Here is a 24385-nt window from a genome sequence, read left to right as displayed (position 1 = left end):
TGTGATTTATTCAACTCTTTCTAGTCATTTTGGCAGGTCCCTGGGTCATGGACGGAGACCAGCATCATCATCTTTCCTGAGAAAGAGAAAGATCCCTCTCTATGTGGCTCATATCAGCCTATTTCACTGATCAATGGTGACTCCAAGATTTATACTCTGATTTTAGGTAATACGTTTGCAACGGTTATCTCTGTCAATGAGAATCAACATGGTTTTGTTCCAGGGCGGGATAGCACTGCCTCACAATAATATGGTTATTGGTACTCTAGAGGTGGGTTGCGTTCAGGGAAATTAGGTCAAAGTAATAATGTTGGACACTGAAAAGACATTTGACCTGGTTTCATGGCCTTTTCTCTTGGCCACTATGGTCGCTTCAGGGCTCCGGCCACTTTTCATTTATCGGGTTCAACAGCTTTACAAGAATCTTAGCTTTTTGCACATTATATAGAACCCTACACTCAAACCATCAAATGTTCAAGGGACATCACTTATTTGCAGATCCATTAACTCGAGGTCAAAGTGCTTGCCTATGCAGATGAAATTACTATTTTGACCTCTGCCCCAGTGGATTCCTTAGCCGCTAATGAAAGAATGTCAAATGAAAATGGAGCTATGTCTGGCTATAAACTTAATCTTCATAAAACCTTAGTTTTACCTTACGCTGTTTCTTCTTAGGATGAAAGGCAATGGGTTTAATCAGTGGCTTTTTTGGGGGTCAAAGTCTCCCTGAAATTGGAGGATGTAGTTGAGTTCAATTATGGCGCATTAGCCAGTAGAACTCGGGAGATATTCAATAAGTCGCATTGTTTACATATTGGTCTAATCGGATGATGCAACTTAATTAAAATGATCATTCTTCCTTGCTACTTATACTTTTTTCTGTGTATACCCTTGTATCTTGTTAAAGGTTTTTTCACACGGATGGAAGCAGTCTGGCAAAATTAATTCTGGGGTATAAGAAGACTAGGGCTAACATACGAATGTTGCTGCAACCACAAATGGGGGTTGGATTCACTACCAGACCTGCAGGTCTTCTTTTTAGCAGCATTCATGTCCCGACTAGTCAAAATATTGGGGTGTGAACCTTGGGGGCTAGGAGGTCTGTTTCCAGAATAGCTTCGTTGGGGAGCAGATATCACTGCACATTCCAGTATTATTAAATGTAGTATACATGTAAAGCGCACAGCTGCCCCAGCAACGGGGCGTCCCGGCACTGTATAACGCTGTGGAACCCTTCCAGGCTCTCCCTGTGAGATGCCACTCCTGGGCTCCCCCAAGGTGGAGCCAGGCATCCCAGTGTTGTTGGGGCTGTTGTGGAGATTAAGCAAGCTATTGCCCAGAGTTGCAACGTGGGACCCATGATTAGAGTAGGCGCTGAGGCGAGAATTATCGAGTCCGCGGACATTGAGCCCAAGACCCTGCCGCGTCAGGACTTGAACCCTGGTCCCGGGCCTGATCTCTGCTTCAGAGTCTGCCGCTCTAACCAGTGAGCCACACTTCTCCAGTAGGCATACTGCCTATTTCAAACAGACTTGGTTCAAGACACTTAGGGCCAGATGTAGGAGCCCAAATACCGGTCGGTAACAACCGATTTCGTCCGTTACCCACCGGTATTTGGGTATTGTAATGTAGGGGGCTAGAAAATTACAGAATCGGTATATTTACAGATTCGGTAAATTTACTGATTCGGTAAAATACCGAATCAGTAAATATACCGATTCTGTAATTCAATATGTAGGTGGCACAGTTTACAGAGCCACAGGCCCTTAGAAATTCGTTATTTACCACCCAATACCATTGGGTGGTAAATTACGAATTTCTGTGTACATGCACATCTGTGCATGTACACCTGTGCCATGTGGCACACATACATTCCCTAAGGGCATGTATGTGTGTCATATGGCCCACAAGCCAGAAACAGGGGTGCAACAGGGTGTCAAAGTGACACCCTGTCCCCCTTGAAAATTCTGTATGTTTACCGATTCGGTAATTACCGAATCGGTATTTGCTATTGAATCCTATGGGCTTCAAGGCCCATAGGAATCAATGGCAAATACTGATTCGGTAATTACCGAATTGGTAATTACCGAATCTTACCGATTCAGTATTTTTACAGATTTTTTTTCCTACAGAGCAATTACCGATTAGTAAATACTGAATCAGTAAAATTCGGTATTTACTATTAGGGAAATTGCTATTACCTACATCTAGCCCTTAGGGCCTTATTAGTATTACAACTGCAGTGGTAGGTTCACCATGAGACTGCCAGCACCGCTGTAATCAAGGATCCCACTGATCCGGTATTCTTTCTGTCGGAAAAATATGCTGGGTGTGCCGCAGCCAGCGCCACCAAGCATATTTTGAGTTGCCTCACTGCCACGCTTTTCATGGTGGTGTGACCGTCATGAAAAAGGTGTTGGAGAGACAAACATTAAGGTCCCCCTGCTGCTCCAAGGCTTGGGGGTGCAAATAGGGGGGCGCTTGTGGTGCCCCCTGTATTTAGAGTCCATGTGCAGGAACCTGCAAACAGCGCTGTATCTGCAGCGGTCTGCATGGAAGGCTCTCCAATGGTCCTTTCAAAGGTCCACCACCCGCCACGGATTACAATCATAATCCCATGGGTAGTGAGGGAATGGCAAAGTCATAATAAGGCCCTTATGGTCTTCTACTCTATGTGGGCCTTTTTGAAAATGCAGGGATTAAACCAGTTAAAGCGTATTCTTATGTAGGTTATAAAAGCAATTTTCCCTGTCAACTCCATGAAAGTTTTGTTAATTCCTGGCAGGCATATAACTTATATACTTTGGGCTCTTTCTTTGAGGATGATTGCTTTCTCCCTTCTGAGACACTATCCCAGCAATTTTCTCTAGCTCAATCGGGCATTTCATCATGGGTTTGAAAGTGGAAGACATTGATTTTTCCGCTAATGCCTTTCTTGAATATCTGCGATGGGGCCCACCTAGGAAGGCATCAGTCAGGCGTATCAAATGATTTTGACAGTAGAGCTGCAACATCGGCTTGTCATTTTTTAGACATTGAGTCGACATCTTGGGGCTCAAGTCATCCCTGATGAAATGAGACATACAAATGTCTTTTCAAACGCAGTTGTTCATGTCTCTCTGGTTAAAACCTATCAATTTAAATTCATTAATGATTTTTAATATACACTATATCATTGATTTATTATGAATCTGAGGCAGGACTCCCAAGTGTTTTGGATATTCCGCCAAGTGGGCGGATTCAGTTCATATTTTTCCTACCTGTACTGAAATTTTTCATTATTTCCAGACAGTATTCTTAAAGTTGATTATGCTTTGCCCAACTATCATAAGGTGGGACCCTAAATTAATCATATTCGGCTACTCACCTCTTGTACCTGATCATTTAGGTGGCATCTTTTCCTGTGCTATCACCCTATCCTGATTAATTTTGGCACAGCATTTGTTATTGGCTCAGGCTCCTAATGCTATACTTTGGTGGCATGAATTCATTAATATAGGCTTCCCGGAGTGCCTGATTATCGACAATGATGATCAGCAGGCTCGGCTCAGGAAGATCTGGGCTCTGTTTGAGGGTTGCTTGGAGCAACTACAGTCTGATCATGACCACCCATCTCCATAGTTCTTTTCTATTCTCATTTTCTTTTATCATTGGTTGTACTCTATTTGTTTTCTTTCTGTGTATTCAGCTACACCCTGTCTGTGATTGCTTGATTGTTATATTTTATTATTTTTGCACTGCTAATTGATGGCATTATTTGGTAATGTGATATTATGTGTCTCAGTTACGACTGCAATAAAAAAGTTTTAAAAAATTGCACTTCCTATTGGTCCACTTTGACCTTCCTAGTGCTGTTATAAATGGGTGATATTTTTACCCAGCTCATTAGTGCTCGTTTTATCAACAAGAGAGGCATGAAAGTCTGGGTACACTAGGGGGGTGCAAGACTCGGCAATTCATAGGAAAACAGATCTATTGAACTGAGGACTTACAGAGCTTTTTAATTTGTTCATAAAGATGCGATCCGGCAATAAGTTGCAAAAAGGATCTCAAAAACACTTGCCATTAATGTCAAGATTTAGTAACTGTCATCACTGTTCGAAAATGGATGACTAAATGCAGTCAGCAATGACTCAGAGGTTGGTGTGATTCCTTCACTTCATGCTTGACAGATCCCTAAAGAGCTCCGTATGTTCCAGTGTTATCATCATCTGTCTAGTTTTGTATACAACACATCCTCAATGTAGTATGGCAGGACTGCCTGTATACTTAAGCTACTTGAGTTAGGGCCTTTTCAAATGTTATCAAGGAATGTTGTTCACTTGTTAATTCACTCTCTTGCCTTACTATTTGTCTCCAGTCACTCAGAGCCTTTTCACTCCCACCCTTGAATGGACAAATCAGGTTGCTACATTTTTCTTTGACAAAATTAAGTCCATTCAAGACACATTTGATATGGCTACCTGTATGAGTCAGTACGATATACCAGACCCTAAATAACATTCTAGGGTGGAAATACTTCTGGATTTCCCTCCTATCTCTTTGGATACTTCAATTACCATCATGAAGGCGCTCTAGTCTGGGTCGCCTTCGGATCCATGTCCTGCGAAAACAGTAACATCTGTCGCTGACGTTCTGAATCCAGCTGTGAATCAAGTCCTGAGCCTGTCCTTGTCAGAAGGAAAGGTCCCAGTGAGGTGGAAACAGGGTAAAATTCTCCCTCTTTTGAAGAAACCATCAGCTGACCCAGCAGTGGTAAGCAATTATAGGCCTATTAACACTGCTTCCTTTTTTCCACAAGGCGTTGAAAAAGTATGTGAATGTGGCTATCACTGACTTCATTCAGGCACAAATGCTCTTCATCCCAGCCAATCGGGGTTCATAGCAAATTATAGTACTGAAACAGCCTTACTGGAAGTCACTGAAAGTATCAAATCCAACCTTGATAGAGGATGTAAGGCCGTATTGATACTGCTGGATTTCTCGGTGGCTTTTGATACCGTGCCCCACAGATGACTCCTACAGAGACTCAGTGACTGTGGCTTTGGGGCCTCGGGTCTCAGGTGGTTTTCTTCTTTCTTGGAAGACCGTCAACAATCTGTCTGGTCCCCACCTTTCTCAGCGGATATTCCTCCACTGAATGTTGGAGTGCCTCAGGGCTCAGCTTTGAGTCCAACTTTATTTAATATTTATATGGCTCCATTGGCACCCCTAGCGGAACAACACGGGGCAAAAGTTATAACTTATGCCGATGATTCCCAACTGTTGTTCACGTATGAGAAGGATGAGCCGCTTAATGATAATTCAATACATCTATGCCTGACTAAAGTGTTTGACTGGTTCCCTCAAAACCAACTGTCATGCAATTCCGTCAAAACTGAAATATTCTTCTTCGGACATACTCCTGGTGATGAATGGTGGAATTGGTGGCCCTAGGATCAGCCTCCACCTTCTAGTCCAGTCACCACTGTTAAAAACCTTGGAGTCATGCTTGACTCGGATCTTTCCATGAAGTCGCAGGTTCATTCTGTGGCTGGCATGTGTTTCAGACTCCTTGCCCGGTCAGCTCTGTGAAAAGCCTAGGAGTGATCATCTCTGAGGATCTTTCTATGAAACCTCAGATCTCAGCAGTAACATCATCCTGCTTTTTCCAGCTACGCAGGATTCGCAAGATCTGCAGATTTCTTACCAGAGAGGCACTCATACTAGTAATACTGGCTTTGGTCATCTCCAGGGTTGACTTTGCCAACATCTTGTATGTGGGGATTCCTGTCTATCAGCTCCAAAAACTTCAGCTGATCCAGAACCAGGCCGCTCGTCTGGTGTTCCACCAACCCAAACACCAGCACGTTTCCCCCTCCTGAGGAGCCTTCATTGGCTCCCTGTGGCTAAACGGTGCTCCTTCAAGCTCGGTTGCACCCTTTTCAAATCCTTGCATAACCATGCCCCTGAGTTCATTTCCTCCAAGCTTAAGCGATACTTTCCAATTCGCAATTTACGATCTTCTGCCGACAATCTTCTTTGCATTCCATCAATCCGCTGTAAAAAACACGGTGGTTTACGCTTCTCTTTTCTAGGCCCTTCCTTCTGGAACTCCCTCCCTTCCTCCTTTCGCCATTGTCCCTCATATGAGTTGTTCCGAAAAACCCTGAAAACCCACCTCTTCAAGGTGGCCTTTGAGTAACACATCTGCCCTGGCTAGCTATGTTTGTTATGAGCGCCAAGAAACCGTCTCGGTGTACGTGCGCGGTATAAATTTTTTAACATAACATAACATAACATAAGAAACTTCTTACCACTGCTGCCATTGTCCCATAGGAAAACTGTGGTCCAAGCCTAGATTATGTCAAGGCTGGATTATGCTAATGTGTTATACCTGGGCATCCCAAAATATTTATTGGGCCTCCTACAGGTTGTTCAAAATGCGGCCACCAGAGCGACTTCTCTGGTAGGGCCTAGGACTCACATGACGACTCATTTGAAAACTTTACACTGCTTTCAGTGAAAAACAGGATTGATTTTAAGTCTCTTCTGCTGGCCTTTAAGGCTCTCAAAAACAGTGGGGCTCAGTACATCAGAAAGAGAATGATACCTTTTACTCCAGCCAGGATGACTTTGAGGTCATCGGCCCAAGATTTGCTATCGGTGCCAAAATGAATCCGGACTCGAAAGGGGGGACGTTCCTTCCAGGTGGTAGTGGGAAGATTATGGAACACTTTGCCTCTTTCCCTCAGACAAGAACGAGAGCTTCTTAGTTTCAGGCACCAACTTAAGACCTGGCTGTTCCATCAGTAATGGGGACGTGTAGGATACTGTCTCTTTTCAAGGGGGACCTCCTAGCGTCGGGGCACTCCTCAGAGTAGCTGTGCGCTTTACAAATTCCCCATAATATAACAGTGCATTGTAAAAGCATGAGGTTGTAAAATCCGGACGAGCTGCTGTTGCAGTCTTTAACTGGATTCATATAATGTCTAAAAAATTCAAGGGAGGGGGCCTGGCAACAAATCGTTTCAATTTTCAAAACTAAAACTACCTATCTTTTTTTTTACTCTTGAAATTTGGTTCAAACCATGACCAACTATTGCACTATGTTTGCAGATCCAGCTTACGATGGATCGTTTTATGGAGGAAGGAACCATCCTTCCATTGACAATGTAACATTAGCTAAGAAAGACCGGGGCAGAACCCAGTTTCACTGCTTCAAGTTCCCACTCTGTGTTCATGATGTCTTCTGTTGTGGTTCCATCATATTTGAGAATGTCATACATTTCTAATTCAGAAGTAACTAATCTAAGTATAGAGTAAGATATTGCAGTGTAACAGTAACAGGTCACTATCATGTTCATCGAGTCCCAGCTTCTGCGAGCTCTGAATTCAGTTAGTTGAATTGATCTCCTTCAAAGAGAAAAGGGTGTTTTTTGCTTATTTTATTTACATGTCCTAAATTACAACATTGGAAGATTAATTTAGAGGTAGTTGATAAATGGTGCACATACTTTCCGGCACAAAATACATTTTCAACGGCTGTCCTGTGAGTTTTTACACACGTGCGGACAGGGGTGCTGCAGCTCTCCCATTACTTTTTGCACTGATGTCAGGATTGGAACTAAAATGAGGAGTAATTGCACAAATGGGTTTTGCACTTTTGTTTTGTATGCATTACTAGTTTTTGCAATTTTGCCTCCAACTTTTAGAACACCTCAAAACCAATGGCGAGGCTGGTACAAAAATGTAGTCAACACAATCAGTGCATGACTCAGTCAGAAGAGCAATGACAACAGCCACAGTTAATTTTAGGGGATGATTTAAGCAATGAGTACGCACAATAGCAATAAACAGATAAAGGACTTGGTAATGTCAGAAGGCAAAAAGAATTTTCTACACAGTTTGCTCTATATAGTTTTTATAAAAGTATTTATACTATTTGATGTGTTTTTTTATAAAAAACTATATAGAGCAAACTGTGTAAAAAGTTCTTTTTGCTTTATGACATTAGCAGGTCCTTCATATGTTTATTGCTATTGTGTGTACTCATTGCTTAAATCATTTTCCTATGATCCACTGGAACCACTGTTTTCCCATATATAACTAGTACCCTGGTTCCGTTGTGAGTAAGGTTCCCCTGTCTTTTGCTGTGACTGCATTGATTGTGAATAAAACACTTACATCTGGCAAGACTAACACCAAACTTCAAAGCTCATTGTTTGGTACTGCCACACTCGATGATTAACAAGGTATCTGTGGCAGCGAGTACATTAATTTGTGGTCGGTTGAGTCAAACTAATTTTCAGCCTCAATTTAAGAGAAATCAGGACCTCACCTTAGCAAAATATGTGTACAGTATGTACATAGAGGGCAATTGATGCACATGCCTTCTTTTACCTGCATATGTATGCAATACAAAGTCTTCAGTGTTGCTTGAGCAAGTGGTGGTGCAAACAACAACCCTAAATCAGATACAGAACTGAGGTGTGCAAAATCACAATTTCACATTTTAAAAATGTTTTTAGGTTTAAAGCATTTTTATTATTATAACAAAAGGAACATGGGGAAGGGAAGTGGAGGTCAAGGTTACATACAGTACAATGAAAAGAAAAAAGGAGACATGTCGCAGCAGTCCTAATCGAAAAGGGGGGAGGTCGGTGGCCCAGGAGGGGAAGGGAAAGCATCAGCTGTAAGGCAATATGGTAGTGCGCACATCCCTCCTATATTCCCCGACCCCCCCCCAAAGCTAAGAGCAAGTACCTTCCTGCAACACAGTCAAACACAACGCAGTCCCTCCAAGCCCCCCACCCCCATAAAGGAAGAAAAAGGAAAACAATACCCCAACATCCCCGTCCAATAGCCCTTAATAAAAAACATCCGCCCCGTACAGCCTACCCCCAACCCCTAAGCCCCCCAGCCCCATCCCTCCTAATCCGCCGGGGCCGCCGGTGGCGTAAGCCTAAGAAGGCGCAGGTACCTCGGACATGTGAGCTCCCTAAATTCTGTGGACAGCAGTGCCAGGAAGGGGTGCCAGAGCTCCTCGAACTGATCTACATTTCCAGCTACTGTAAGCGACATCTTCTCCATACCCAGTACCTGCCAGAGTCTATGCAACCAACCAGTGATGGAGGGGGCCGTGGAGGTGCGCCAGTGGACAAGGATATTTTGGACCGACGAGCCTAGCGCAATAGCAATCTGCCTACCCCTGCGGGACTTCAGCGGGTACATTAAGTTGTTGGGGAGGCCTAGCAAGACATACGCCGGGAAGCGCGGCAGTTCAATCTCAAAGTGTCTATCCACCTCATCCAAGACCTCCGTCCAGTAAGCAGTCAGTACCGGGCAATCCCAAAGAATGTGTGATAGAGTACCCTCTTGTCCGCAGCCCCGCCAGCATCCCTTATCGGTGAGCTTGTGCATCTCATAGAGCCTCTCCGGGGTGTAATACCAGTAGGTGGACACCTTAGTAAAAGTCTCCGTCAGCCCAGTGTGGTATGCAGAGTGCCTCGCCCGATATGCGATCTTGTCCCATTCCTTGTGGCTCAGGGTCCTGCCCAACTCTCTATGCCAGCGCTCCCTCCCCGGATTATGGAAATGAAACGGCGGAGGTTGAAGAAATTTATATAGATCGGAAATAAGCTTGGCATCCGAGGTCCGAGTCACTAGCCACCGTTCGTAAGGAGTGATTTGACGGGCTGCGACGTCGCGCACCTGGGGTTGGAGAGCCCAGTGGCGGACCTGCATGTAGTGCAATCTGTCCACCTCCGTCAAACCAAATTCCTGTCGAAGGTGCTGGAAAGGAAGCACGCCCTCCGGCCCGTAAATTTGAAAAAGTGCCCTGCAACCCGCACTAACCCAGTGGGTAAAAGCTCCCGGTTCTAAGCCCGGAGTAAAGTCGGGGTTACCAACTATGGGCGTAAACGGTGACGGGAAGGTAGTCAGCTCGCGAAGCTCGCAAACCGCGTCCCACACCCGCAGGGGAACCCGGGTGACAAAAGAGGCGTAGAGGTTAGCCGGGCAGTGCGCGCGCCGCAGGAACGGAACCTCCTGAAGGGTACGTCCCGCTACCGCCTGATCCTGAAAGAGCCAATGCTTGTCAGATTCCCACCTGCTCCATTCCACCAAATATCTGAGTTGCGCCGCCTGAAAATACTTCCGGAGATCCGGGATACCAAGGCCTCCCACCTCCGGAGCAAGCGTGGAGAGAACCCTCTTCATCCGAGGCTTGCGGCCTTGCCACACGAAGCGGGAGATGTCAGCCTGCGCTTGCTGTATCCAACCCACAGGGGGCTGGAGAGGTAGAGCTCGAAAAAGGTACAAGATCTGAGGCAGCACCGTCATCTTCACCGCTGCGATACGGCCCAACCACGAGAGCAGGCCCTTGTTCCAGCGGCCGAGTTCCTCTTTAATCTTCTTACTAAGGGAAGAGTAATTTGCCTTGACCATTTCAGGCAGCGAAGGCGCCAGCAGGATCCCCAGGTATGGCACCGTGGATGAAGACCACTGCATGGGGAAAAGACGCTGAAGGTCTCTCCTGGTGTCCGCGGCAAGCGACACGTCCAGGGCAGCCGATTTGGTGATATTCATTTTAAAACCGGCCACGCGTGCAAAGGCGTCCAATTCCTGGACGCAAGCAGGGAGGGACCTCCTGGGGTCATCTAAGGTCAACAGGACATCGTCCGCATAAAGGCTAACAGCATGTGTATACTGACCCATCTTAACCCCAATAGCGTCTGGATTATCGCGTATCCTCTGGGCAAACGGCTCCATGTAGAGAGCGAACAAAAGCGGCGAGAGGGGGCAGCCCTGTCTCGTGCCGCGCTCAATGACAAAACTACTCGAGCTGTGCCCATTGACCCGAACCGATGCTGATGGTCTTTTATAGCAATTGAAGACCATGGTGCGGAACTTCTCGCCGATTCCAAGTTTCCGGAGAACCAGCTCAAGGTACGGCCAATGAACTCTATCAAAGGCCTTCTCCGCATCAACCGACAGCAACATCCGCTCCCCCGGGACGCGCAAGGCCTTTTCCAAGATGTGCGTTACCCTCTTGGTGTTGTCAACTGTCTGTCTACCGGGTACAAAGCCAGCCTGGTCCGCCTCCACCAGACCCGGTAGGTGCAGGCCAAGTCTGGCCGCTAGGATCCCCGTGTAGAGCTTAAGATCAACATTCAGAAGCGAAATAGGCCTATAAGAACCACACAGGGTCCGGTCCTTCCCGGGTTTCGGAATGACCGACACAGTCGCGGAAAGGAGGTCCGGCGGGATAGCCCCCGGTTCGGAGAAGGAGTTGAACAGGCGAGCTAGGATAGGCGCCACTGTGGAACAGAAGGTCTTGTAGAACAAGGCCGTATAGCCATCCGGACCCGGGGCTTTACCATGTTTCAATCGCGCTATAGCGGAGATGACCTCCTCTACATGGATGTCTCTTTCCAGGTGGTCCGCTTGGGCAGGCTCAAGCACCGGGAGGATCACAGACTCCAGATAATCCTCAGCGTCCCCCGGCGAGGAGGGTTCTGCGGCATACAACTCCTCATAGAAGCTACGAAAGGAGTCCGCTACCTCCGCGTCGCCGGAAACAGAAACTCCGTCTGCACCCACGAGCTCCTTCACCACATTGCGTTGCTGCGCAGCCCTGAGCCGATGGGCCAGGAGCTTACCACATTTGTCCCCGCCCGTGTAAAAGGCATGCTTCAGGCGCAACGCCGCATATTCCGCTCGATCTAGGTCTAGCGCAGAAAGGAGTTTCCTCGCCGCTTTCAGCTGCCTCCAAACTCGAGGAGCCCCCGTTCGACGGTGAACCTGCTCAAGTTCCCTGACCTGCGCAGTCAGTTCGTCCCTCTTGCACTGCCGCTCCCTGTTCTCGGCCGAGGAAATGGAGATAAATTCCCCCCTGAGGACCGCCTTCAAGGCCGCCCACTGCGTCGCTTGGGACGTGTCGAAGTTGCCATTGTGGACTAGATAGTCCTGAATGATCTCCTCCACTCGCTTCACAACCGACTTCTTATGCAGAAGAGTATCCCGGAGCCGCCATAACCCTCTGGAGGGTGAGGCCACCGGCCACGCAAAGACACCGGAAACCGGTGCATGATCTGACAGGGACAGGACCCCAATGTCCGCCGTCGTGGCGGCTGTGCGTAGCGGACCACTCACCAGGAGGTAGTCTAACCGCGAATAAGTGCGGTGCGCGTGAGAGAAATAGGAATAGTCCCTATCGGTGGGGTGCATAGCGCGCCAGAGGTCATGCAAATCCATCTCTGCGATCCGATCTTGCACTACACGGGAAAGCTCCCCCGTCTGTGGAGAGCGCTGGGCAGATCTATCCATAGCCGAGTCGAAGACAATGTTCAGGTCTCCTCCCAAGACAACATGGCGATCGGGCGAGGCAGTGACATCCACCAACACTGATTCCAGGAAACGATCCTGGTGATCATTCGGGCTGTAAACGGAGCCAACCGTGAAGGCAATACCCCCAAGCCGCATCCGATACACCAGGAGCCTCCCCTTTTGTTCGGCATATTTGTACAAGACCTCGCCCCTGAAAGAGCTAGCTAGAAAAATGGCTACGCCTGCAGTCTTGGTCGCTGCCGAAGAGAAGAATTGGGTGGGGAACTTGGCAGAGCGCAGCCTATGACAATCTTTGGGTAGCAAATGAGTTTCCTGCAGGAGGCATATGTCCGCCTGCGTCCCCTCTAGTAGGGATAGGATCGCTCTGCGCTTCACGGGATTGTTCAGACCCTTAACATTAAGGGTCACCACTTTCAAGGATGGCATCTCCCCCAGGGAACCGGAGCGCTGTGCAGCAAGCGAGGGATCAGCGGTGGGGGCGCGCGGGGCAGGAGCTCAGGGAAGGCCAAAACCGGCCTCACGCGTGTCTGGGCATTATCGGACGGGACCCCCCCCACAACAAAACAATTCGTAAGCCCTCCCAGAACCAACCCATGGCAACCAGCCAAAAACACAAACAAAGAAAAACACCCCATTGTCTCAGTCCAGCCCGAACGGGCAAGTCTGCAGAAAACAATCAAGTGGACGTTCAGCCACTCACCTCCAACCGTTCCCCCCCAACCTCCAGCCCCAGCCCAGCATCGTAGAAGCTAAGCATCTCTCCCCCCGGAGTGAAGTTAGGCCGTCATGGCCACGCCGTTGGATTCAGGCTTAAAAATGTTTTTAAAGAAAGATTTTCAACCTTTGAGAAATGGAATGCTTGGGTCTTAAAATAGAGGGACAGCACAATAAATAAAAATTAAAGATGATAGTGAGGGTGGGATTTGCTTATAATTATTTTAAATACTATTCCTTGTAAACTTAATGTATTTTAGTGTTTACTTTTTGATTGAACATTTTATTTGCTGGGTTATTGTGTTGTAAAACTTTGTTCGATACTAGTAATTTTAACTTTACATGTGTATTTTACTTTAAAATATTTGTAGTTTTTCTAATAATAATTAAACTTTAACAATTTTCACTGTACTTTATTATTGAGACATAGCTCCACGCATTTGGAGAAAGTTACTAGCAGTAACTTTACACTTGTAAATCCTGTTCATCAGGCTCGATCCCGGTTCAAGGAGGTGGAGACATGTCAGTGTTCACCTACTTGTAAATTCTCACTCTGAAATTATGAATAGCAAAAAAGTGTACTACTAATCGCAGTATTAACTTTACACATGAGTAAATTTATACATGTCAATTTACCTTTGTGAATGGGTCCCTAAGTTAGGAGGGGTTGATGCTAGCACATTTCAGGAGGGTAAGCATTGCTTAGCATATTAGGAAAGTGATGGAATAATTTACATTGCCCCTCCCTAAAAGAAAGTACGGCTAGTCTGTTTTATTCCAGCGATTCTATTTGAGACAGGTTTGTAGACTGCTCCGCTCTACAAATTGTATCATCCACCACTGCACCAGATTAGTAACAAAGAACTATTTCATACTCTCTAAAAAAAATCCTCACAATCCTAAATTATTTTCTAAAATGTATTTGCTTCTGATTTCAAGTCACCTATTGTGTGCACAGAACGAATTTCACGTTTCAGCCTCACAATTATTACATAAGCATTGCACCAAATCTTTTGAGTAGATTCGGGGCGTGGGAAGCCTTTGACCTTCATTTACCATAGTCCCTTTAGAACGAGTGTGCTCATTTGCACTTGCTACGCGCTGCACAGTGCAATTTTGCAACACCACGAACTAATGAAAGTAGTGTGTCTGCTCGCCACAACAAAAAACTTGAGCAAAACACAACCCCACTTTTGGTGAGAAATAACACCATGGTAGAAATCAGCTCCACCTGGCGAGCTCAAGTAATCAGAGCTATATGTTTAAGTTATATCAGACTGCCTCAGTTCATAAGTCATCTTATTCCAATTCATAAATCAATTCAAATGTTTGGAGTAAATATTTTCGACCCTTTTATGTTTATCAATTAAATAGCAAGTAGTGCAGTTAAATTCTATAAAACCATGACAAAGCAGCTCAGCCCCTATTTTATGTTGCTTTCCCTCCCGGTCTACAATGTATCTTCCCAAAAAGTTTACAAATTAGAAACAGATCTGCAGCTTGGACGTTAAAAAGATAAATCAGTTTCCAGCTCCACGGAGAAAACAATTTTCTCTAGAAATAAGCACGAGGAATTCAATATAGAAATATAGCGATTGCCTATGTGCAGCCACCAAACAAATCACCCGGAAGGATATGTTCATCCATCCAAATGCTATCCATCCCAGACTCTCCCATTATGTAGGTCAACTCAAGGTAGCTCCAGTGACAGATCCAGCACGGGTCATTTCATTTCCATGGCCAGGCAGGGGAATTTCTGGTATTCATCCGAAAATAATTCAAGGCTCTTTGTGTTACCTTCCTATGCATTTTCTCTGCCTCCCACATCACAAGATTGGTCTAGCAGCACTGGATGACAGAATGCTTTAACAGTACAGAACCATATATTTCTCCATAAGACTGTGATGGTACTTTGTAGTCACAGAGATTTGGAAGCTAAATCCAATGTTGTGGCCCCTATGTAATATAACTGTCTTTCCTGTGGTGTTTTCCCTAACTTTCTAATGCTAATCTATAATTGCATACGTGTACAACAGTATTATATTATGTTTCCATGATTTATTTGGTCCCCACCATCATGTTGGGGGTTGAAAACTACTCATGGACGTTTTGTGAGTTGATGCATTACTATTACTACACACAAAATATGCATTAATTGCAGAAATATGTAGTGATTTTGTTACCACATGGTTATCCTAATAATCAAGCAACCTAAACTGATTTTCCTAAAACGAATTTCGTTGCGTGCACTGCATCACCAAATGCGATGCAGTGCGCGCAACGAAGTTCATGTTATTTTTTCATATGTTTACTTACGCTGTTAAACTCCGTAATCCATACATTGATACCCCCCACCCTGCCCCTCCCCCTCCCCACGTCACCGCCCGGCCGGTACTCCCACTACCGGCCGCGGTTGTTCAGGACCCATGCCATTTATGGCCTTATGGGCTTTGACGATGATTCATTTCCTGATGGGTAGCCATTAAATTTGTGTAAGGCCTGGAAGGCTGACTGACATTTTGGGATCCCTGGTAACATGCAAACTGCTACCTTCTGCAGGGATTGAAGCTTGTTCAGCTGGTGCTGCTGCATGTTAGAGGGCATTGCAGTAATCCATTTTTTATAGGATCAGAGTCAGGATCACTGTCTTCTAGAGTATGTTGGGAATAAAACATACTTTTTTTGATTACCCTTAAGGTGTTAGAGGGGATAAGGTGAGTGCATTCACCTGGTCTGTGAAAGTCAGTTTGTCATTGAACAAGACTCTCATGTTCTTAATCTTCTTGATAGGGGTGGGAAGTCTACCAAGGTTCTGTGGCCACCAAATGGGGGACCAGAGAAGGGGCCATTTTGAAACAGGAGAACCTCTGTCTTGCCTGAATTAAGTTTCATTACAATCTATTGGGGTGACCCAGTGAACCTCAGGACCTAGGCAACGTTTAGTACTGTATACACAAAAGTCCTGTCCGAAGCTCAATACATTTGGATCTAATGTTACTTAAAGGTAAACTGGAAGTGTTAATCGACAAGAAAAAAGTGAGAAGGAAAACACAACCAGCAGAAAAGATTACTGCAAAATGCATGTATTACAGTGCATGTACATGAAACTATTTATGTACAACGCACTAAATATTGCACCAAATGTGGAAAAAATTTGACAAAAGCGCTCAATCAGAGAAACAAGTGAAAGGTAGGGTGAATGTACACATAAAGTGCAATAAAAGTAAAAATGCGCACTGTTTCACACAAATAAAAAATCCTCATCCAAAGGGGCATCTAGAAGAATATCTTAGAGGCCTAAGGGGAATTTTTGACCTTAGAACAGACAATTAGTAGTATCAGCATTTCGACCTAGATAGTCATGGTTGTATAGAACCATCAAAACATGGCCTTCATCAGGACTAGGGGGAGGGGCAACCTGTGTGACAATAAAAGGGAATGATTGGAAGGGACGTAACTTGTGTGTTTTCTAAAACCGTGTTTGTCTCCTGCAAGAACTCACTTTGAGTTGCATGAAAACAACCTTCCATGGAGAGAGTTCTATAGAGGATGATGAGACAGCAAGCCTGCTCATCTAAACAACATTTTAGACTCCAAATCATTAAATCAATGAATGAGGCCACCCAAATGTTGCATAATTGAAATTTAAAAAATAGAAGTGGATAAGAAATACACACTCATCTAGGTGAAATTACTTAACTTCCTAGAAGCAATGTAGGGTCTCTTTCAGGTAAAAACATTTTTAATGGGCTAAAAGAAAAAATAAAGAGAATGAATATATGAGGCAAAAACCATATTAGTCCACAAATCACTAAACCTTACATGCAGCAAACAAAACCTTCCAATTAAATTGGAGGTGAGGGCTTTTCCAAGAGATTTGAAGGAATGGGCTGTAACAAATAATATAATGGACTAATAATAGTTTGTCCACAACTAAAGTAATGATTTCCCAGAGTGTGGGCAGGGGAACATGCAGGAACACTCACAGCTGGCAGCCAGTCTGCCGATGATACAGGAGATGACCAGACAACATCATTCCGTGGAGAGATAATAGGATTCCCCTTGTGCGGCGTGAGTATGCATGCCAGCGTGATGGGGGAATTGCTTCCTTTCAAGGTGGCAGCAACTCTTGGAAGAGGTCTATGCCAGATGGTGGAACCTGCATTTTTCTAATACGGGAAATTGATGTATTTCAATAGAATTATTAGGATTTTAAACTTTCAGACCACTTAGTGCAATTATTATGTGAAAATCATTAAAACTGCTTGCTTAGTAAGAAGGGAGGAACAGTATTTACACCTTAACAATATGTGATTTGCTTAAAACATTAACAATTATACAATCATTGATCTTACTCATGTACAGAGGATTTCGATGAAGCATGAAGATTGAGTGCAAAGAATAAGTGAACATGTATTAACAGAGATGTATGACAAGTTACCAACTCATTGCCGCTTGGCTGAGACAAGGAGAATAGTTTCAATGGAACTGCCCTCCAACAGTCATGGTAGTGAGGGAGAATTAAAAATGTAAACATTCCTTCGAATCTTGGCAACCCCAAGGCAATTGAGTGATGGTATGTCATTGGAAGACTGTGAGTGTACATAAGTTTGCAATATGGTACGCAAAAATAACAGTATATAAGTCCAACCAAAAAGGTTTTTTAACAAACAGTATCCTTGTTACATGTGAAAGGCATAGGTATATTAGTGTCATCAATGAATAAGAGAGGCCTTGCCTTAAAATCCTAATAAACTGAATAGTTGCATAATGGACAAAAAGTACTGTCAGTACATAATTTTGGGCGTTGATATACAGAGATTATATATGATATCATACAGAAGGTGTTGTGGGTGAAAGTAGCCTGTGGTCAACATATTTTAGGAACAAGAAAGACAGAACCCACAGCACTCAAAGGCCCAACCTCCAAGGGTGGTGCCATCAACCATTACTTATTATGGCTGCCTGTTTGTCAATTTCTTCGAACTTGTTCACACCATTTGCACTGTGTCAAGTAGGCGAATCCATTAACATTCATGAATATTTAGGATATTGGAAATGTCTTCATCCACTGGGTTGGTTGTGGTTTTCTCAACTACAGGCTTTTTTAAACTCTCCATGGGGTGGTTTAGAGTGGTAAAATACTCAACAAGAGGGGAACCCTGTAATTTTCAGCATATTCGGTAGCAGTGCTGTAAGATTGTAGCCTTGACTTTCTGGCACGTCTGTCAAACATACCATTGATCGCAGGGACATTTGATGATATAAATCACACCCATGCTGTTGCAATTTATGTGACTCTTCAAGGCATAGCTGGGGTCATCACAGGGCAAGTCTTTAATAGTCGATGTAGGAGGACAAATTTTATTGAGTTCACTAAATGGCCAACAGTGTTGGATAGATTCCATTTGAAAATCAAATTTATGCTGGTTTGCAATTTTAAAAGGGCACGTACAACGTGGTCTTTTACACTCTTGCCATTTTTAAAGGCATACATGTGTTCCTCCCTGATATTGAGGTCATCAGATACCAACTCCCAGTGTGTATTGATAATCTTTTTGATGTCATTATTTCTGGTGAAAAAAGTGGTGCCAAAATCATTCTTTGCTGTTGGTTGTCAGTCTTTTGCTTACATCCCAGCCGAGTATCATAAGGGCAATGCTACACTCGCTTGCTAGAATGTTTGAGTTATCCTTTGGAGTACCCACATTCTTGTAGCTTTACAACCAAAATATACAGCTCTCTGAAATAATTTTCAGTACAAAGACAAATCCTTCTGATTTTCAGGAGTTGCCAGAAGAGAAGATTGTCCTGTTGATTCTTGGGCTGGTGGCTAGAGTACCTTAGTAAAGTGTTGTGTTCAATTTCCTTCCTGTATGGAGTAGTATATCATTTTTCATGTCTGCTGTGGGATAGCATACACTTTATGTCTTCTGATCTATTGTTGAGCCACTCGTTAAATCCTGCAAACTCAAATACGCTTCAGATCATCAAGACGTCTTCTTTATATCTCTTCCAAACAGTGATGTTCGAAGTGAATGGATTGGTTTCACTGTATATATGACTGCATTCATATTGGTCTATATAGAGAATGGCCAAGTCTGGGGCAAATCCATCCCCATTGCAACTCCCTTTGTCTGGAAGTAATACTCCCCTTGAAACACAAAGAAATGTTTTGTCATTGCTGTTTTGAGTAAATTAAAGGCGTTGGGGGCCCACATGGGGTGGTCCTACTGATTTAGGACCCCTCTAATGCTTTCAAGGACTGGCTCTTGAAGAATATTAGTGTACAATGAGGTGATGTCCATTGTCACAAATAGATCCTCATAAAGGACGAGAGGATGATTCTCAATCAGCTTGATGACCTCCATCATATCCCTTATGTAAGATTATGTGGACAGTACCCATGGTTTGAGAAAAAGGTCTTCATACTTACAGAGCGGTTCAAGGATTGATCCACACCCTGAAATTATGGGGTATCCATGTGGATTATTAAGATTCTTATGGATTTTAAGTAGCAGGTAAATGGTAGGCGTTTGTGGACATTTTTTATTCAGATAGCCATACTCAAGTTTACACTGGAAACCCTCAAGTAGTCCCACAGCAGTGACTCTTGAAATCAATATACCTACTTCAATGGTAGGATCTCCATTCAATTTCAGGTTATTTTCTTGGTTACCAAGTTGGGACAGGGTGGTTTCTGTTTTTTAGTCATCTACATTCTGCACAATTATAAGGCCCCCCCCTTGTCGGCTGACTAGGTAACTATCTTACTGCTCTTCCTAGGTGTCACTAAAACATTTTGTACATCTTTACTAATGTTATAGCTGATGTATTCTTTTTTTAGATACAAGGTTCATAACATCACAAACCACAACCTGCTCATGTGCCAGAATTTTGTGAGACATTAGGTGTGCAGAGGGTGTAAAAGTGGAAGGTATTCTCAAGCCCATATTAGGTTGCTTGTTTAGAAGGAAACTTGGTTAAGTAAGGGCTTAGTCTCACATTTCAAAAAAACTGGTGGAGTTCCATTTTGATGTTGAAAGAGTTGGCTGGTGTGGTTGGAACAAAAGACAGGACCTTGAATAGTGTTTGCAATTCCCCTGGTGTTAGGGTATGATCAGAGAGATTGATTACGGATTCCTCTTATTAGTCAAGCTTAGTATGTTGTCATTTGCTACCACCTGTAGTGCTGTCACCTTGTCTGAATGTTCCCATTACTCCCTTGAGGGAAGAATCGTACTGTCCTGTGGCCCCTGTTCCTTCCTCTTTTCCAACCTTGGTCTCAGCCTCTGTCCCTGTTCCAGTTCTGATCCTGCCCTCTACCCATGTGGGGGATCCATCTTCCCCTAAAAATAGTCCCTTGATGTTCTTGATATCTCAGACCTTGCTCGTGTGCTCCTGAGCTCGTACTGCGTTGAACGTTTTTGCTAGTCTGAGCCACTTGCTACTGAAGATTCAGAGAAGTAAATATATTTACGGGCAAACAATCCTCCCCTGTTAGTGAACCTGCCCAGGTGATCTTGTTTGTAATACTTTTCCTGTAGGTAGGGGTAGGTAACCTTGTTATTATAACATGTGATATACTTTGCTAGTTTGCCTAGTTACAGGATTGCTTGATTGTGTCAAAGTTGTGCATTGTTTTCTCAAGTTTGTCATCCAATATATCCCTTTAAGGATCAGCAATCTCCTTGATCAGTTTTTGCACATACTCTAGTGCAGTGTATATTCACACCACCATCCAATGGTGGGAGCAGTTATAGGCTGCAAAACTCAAGTTTTCTCTGAACTTGTGGTCTCCTACAAACATGGAAGGTTCATTTTTAACATGTAAGCCTACTGGTATGATATTGAATTGAAGATAGTTAATTAACAGGAGCCCACGTAATCTTGTGCTAATCAATTTCTTTTCAAGTTTCTCTAGTTTATTACATTTTTCATTATATTCAAAATGGCAGTCATCAAGAAACTCATTCTGGCCTGGCCTTGTATGAGTTTGTTAATATAATCTTCACTATATGAGAGAGTTTATTTTTCTGGCATGTCTCAGCATGGAAAAATAATAAATGTTCAATAGTGATTTACTAGGGAACCTGCTCATAGATACCATTACAATCGAATAGGGTGACACAGTGAGCCTTAGTAAATGGGTATCGTTTGGTACAGTAAATATAAAAGTCCAGTCGGTAGCTCAATGCATATGGAAACCAATGGTACTTAAGGTAAACCGGGAAGCATTAATCAACAAGCAGTCTGACAACAATGAAAACTCTTCATCCGAAGGGGCATCTAGAAGAATTTCCTAGAGGTCCAAGAGGGATGTTTTGACCGTAGTACAGACAATTAGTAGCATCAACGTTGTACCCAGATAGTCGCAGTTGTTTAGAACCATCAAAGGGGTCTGAAGGAATGGGCAGTAACAAATATTAAAATCAAATACTAGTTTGCCACAACTAAGAAGTGATTTCCCAAAAGTGCAGGCAGACAAATAGGAAGGACCGCTTACCACTAGCAGCCAGTCTGTCGATGATACAGAAGACTACCAGACAGCATCCTTCTGTGGAGAGATAAGAGAATTCCCCCATTCAGTAAGAGTGTGACATGTGAATTGCCTGATTTCAAGATTGCAGCAACGGTCATCCACAGTCAATGCCAGAGAGCGAGACCGGCATTGTTCTGATTAGGGGAATTGATGCATTTCTATAGAATGATTAGGGTTTAAAACAATGGGACCTCTTAGTGTGCTTGTTATTCAGAAACAATTAAAACCTGCTTGCCTACTGATAAAGGAGGATTATATTTACAAAAATAACAGTATACGATTTGCTTAAAACATTAACACTTATACAATCATTAGTCTTTGCCACAACAGGGGTTATCGATGAATCATGAAGATCACATGCAAAGAATAAGTGTACATGTATCAACACAGATATATGCAGAATTACCAATTAATTGCCACTTGGTGGAGATAAAGAGAATAGGTTTAATGGAATTTCCCTCCAATAGTCATGGCAGTGTGGTAGAGTAAAAAGCTTAAAGATTCCTTCAGACCTTGGCAACCCTAAGAGAAAGGAGTGATGGTATATCATTTGAAACGTTTTTGAACGAACAGTACATGTGAAAGAAACCACTTAATAGTTGGAATACATCTACATAAATGCATTAGAGGACTACAGGCATAGGTGTATTTGTGCCATTATTGGTTGAAAGAAGCCTTGCCTTAAATTTCAACAAGTGCATAACGTACAACAAGTACTGTCATTCCATACTTTTTGGAGATATTATACAGAGATTATATATAATGTCATACACAAGGTGTTGTGGGTGAAATTAGCCAGTGGTCAACATATTTTAGGAACAAGAAAGAGAGAACCCAAGGCACTCAGCAGCTTTGTTATCAGATAGACAGCTCGCTGGCTGCCTCAGCACGTCATATTAATAATTTTATTATATTTTATGTGTACAATTACCCTACCTGTCACTTGTCACTCTGCATGAACACTTTTGTCACATTCTTTCCACATTTGGACCAACCATTAATACATTGTACAAAGATAGGTTCATGTACTTGCACCATAATACATGCATTCTGCAGTAATCTTTTCTACTGGTTGTGTTTTTCTTCAAATGTATTTCTTGTTGATTAATGCTTCCAGTTTTAAAAAACATTGGTTTACATATGTATTGAGCTACTAACAGGACTTTTGTGTTTACTGAATTCACTGACAGGAAGGAAGGTAGGAGCTGGGCCCAGCCTTACTTACACCTAAATATGCTGTGTCCAGTCCCCACACAAAGGCTCCATTTATCTGGAGCCAGGGAAGGCAGGGCATCTATGCACTTCAAAGGCATGCCTCTAGAAGCTTCTCCTATCTTCAAAGGCACAACTGTGTATACAGGAAGGGCCTTAGAACCACAACTTCAAAACACTTCTGGTCCTTTTGTGCTGGCCTGCTGCCATCTTGCCTGGGGAGGAAGAACTGGACCTGCGAACCTTCTTGAACTTAGGTCCCCAGAGTGACTCAAAGGGCTAGTCTGTTGGGCTCCGGAACTGAGCTTTGTGGACATATAAGGCTCCCCAACAGCACATCTTCAGTAAGTTCCTGACCCACAAGTTTTACCTCAGAGGTCCTGGACCAGTGATGTGGTTTAGCAAGCTCTTAAATCAAGCGTGTAGGCTCTTCAAGACTGTGAATGGGCCTATTTGCACTGGAACCACACCGCTCACACTGAAAATCAATGTGAGATGCCTCCAGCCCATCTCTTTGCACAGTAAGCATTGATCACCACGGAGCACCACCAATGTGAGTCTTCAACCCACCAATCAATGACTCCTGACCTGCTCCTCGTGCCACTCCGACAACCCCCAGTGACGCTCTCCTTGCAACCCTATCTGTGCTACTTGCAGCCCTTTCCAACATGAATGGGACTCTTAGTGCAAAACCTGAGAAGGTAAACCTTCATCGGTTTTAATCTGGGCATGTACCCGACCAGTGCTCTATTGCGCTCTGCCTTAACTTTTAACTTTGTCCTGGTTTATTGCGACTAAATAGCCACGATTGTCACTTTATGCTTTTAGGCGATATATTGCAGTGTATTATTTAAAAATTCATAACTCCAGTTCTACTGATTAGATTTTTGTCATTTTGGTCTTGTTTTATTTATTAAATTAAACACTATTTGACGAACCTTGTTGGGATCTTTTGTGTGGCGTTTTACTGTTTTAATGTTTGAAGTGATGCACAAATACTTTATATGTTGCCTCTAAGTTAAGCCTAGCTACTCTGTGCCAATCCACCAGGGAGTTAAGCACAGGATGATTTGGGGTTTACTTGTGCCTGACTTTGGTTGTGGTTGCTGCTTGACCAGGGCTCACACCTCAGTCAACCAGTAACCCAATTTCTATCAATTAGGTATTGCTGCTGTGGAAGGATTAAATGTTGAAGGGTTTATCTGACCTGTATTCTTATAGTCCCCTTTCCGGTAGTTTATCCTTGAAGAAGGCTTTTAGTCCAATCCTTCTAAAAGAAAAGTTGAATAATAATTTACAGTTGAGCCTCTATGGATCCTCACAAGGGGTGGAGACAAAACTCTCTGACAGGTTCACAATTAAGGCATTTTGTTCATTTCTGTTCCTCGGCTGTGTGTCATCATCTAAGGTACCTGCATGTTTCGTTGGGTGTGTTGTAATTTTCCCCTTGATCTTCCTCTTCCTTTGCCCCATCTATGCCTAAAACGGTTGACCAAACAGTGCCGTTGAGCAAGGAGAAGAAATGCACCATTGGCGATGAGGGCGGCCTCAGTGCTGTGGTTGCTGCGGAACCCTGACTGGAAAGGG

This window comes from Lissotriton vulgaris, chromosome 2_1 (genome assembly GCF_964263255.1).
Source record: "Lissotriton vulgaris chromosome 2_1, aLisVul1.2, whole genome shotgun sequence".
Lineage (NCBI taxonomy): Eukaryota > Metazoa > Chordata > Amphibia > Caudata > Salamandridae > Lissotriton > Lissotriton vulgaris.
The sequence above is the reverse complement of the archived record's forward strand: the minus strand, read 5'-3'. Positions refer to the sequence as shown.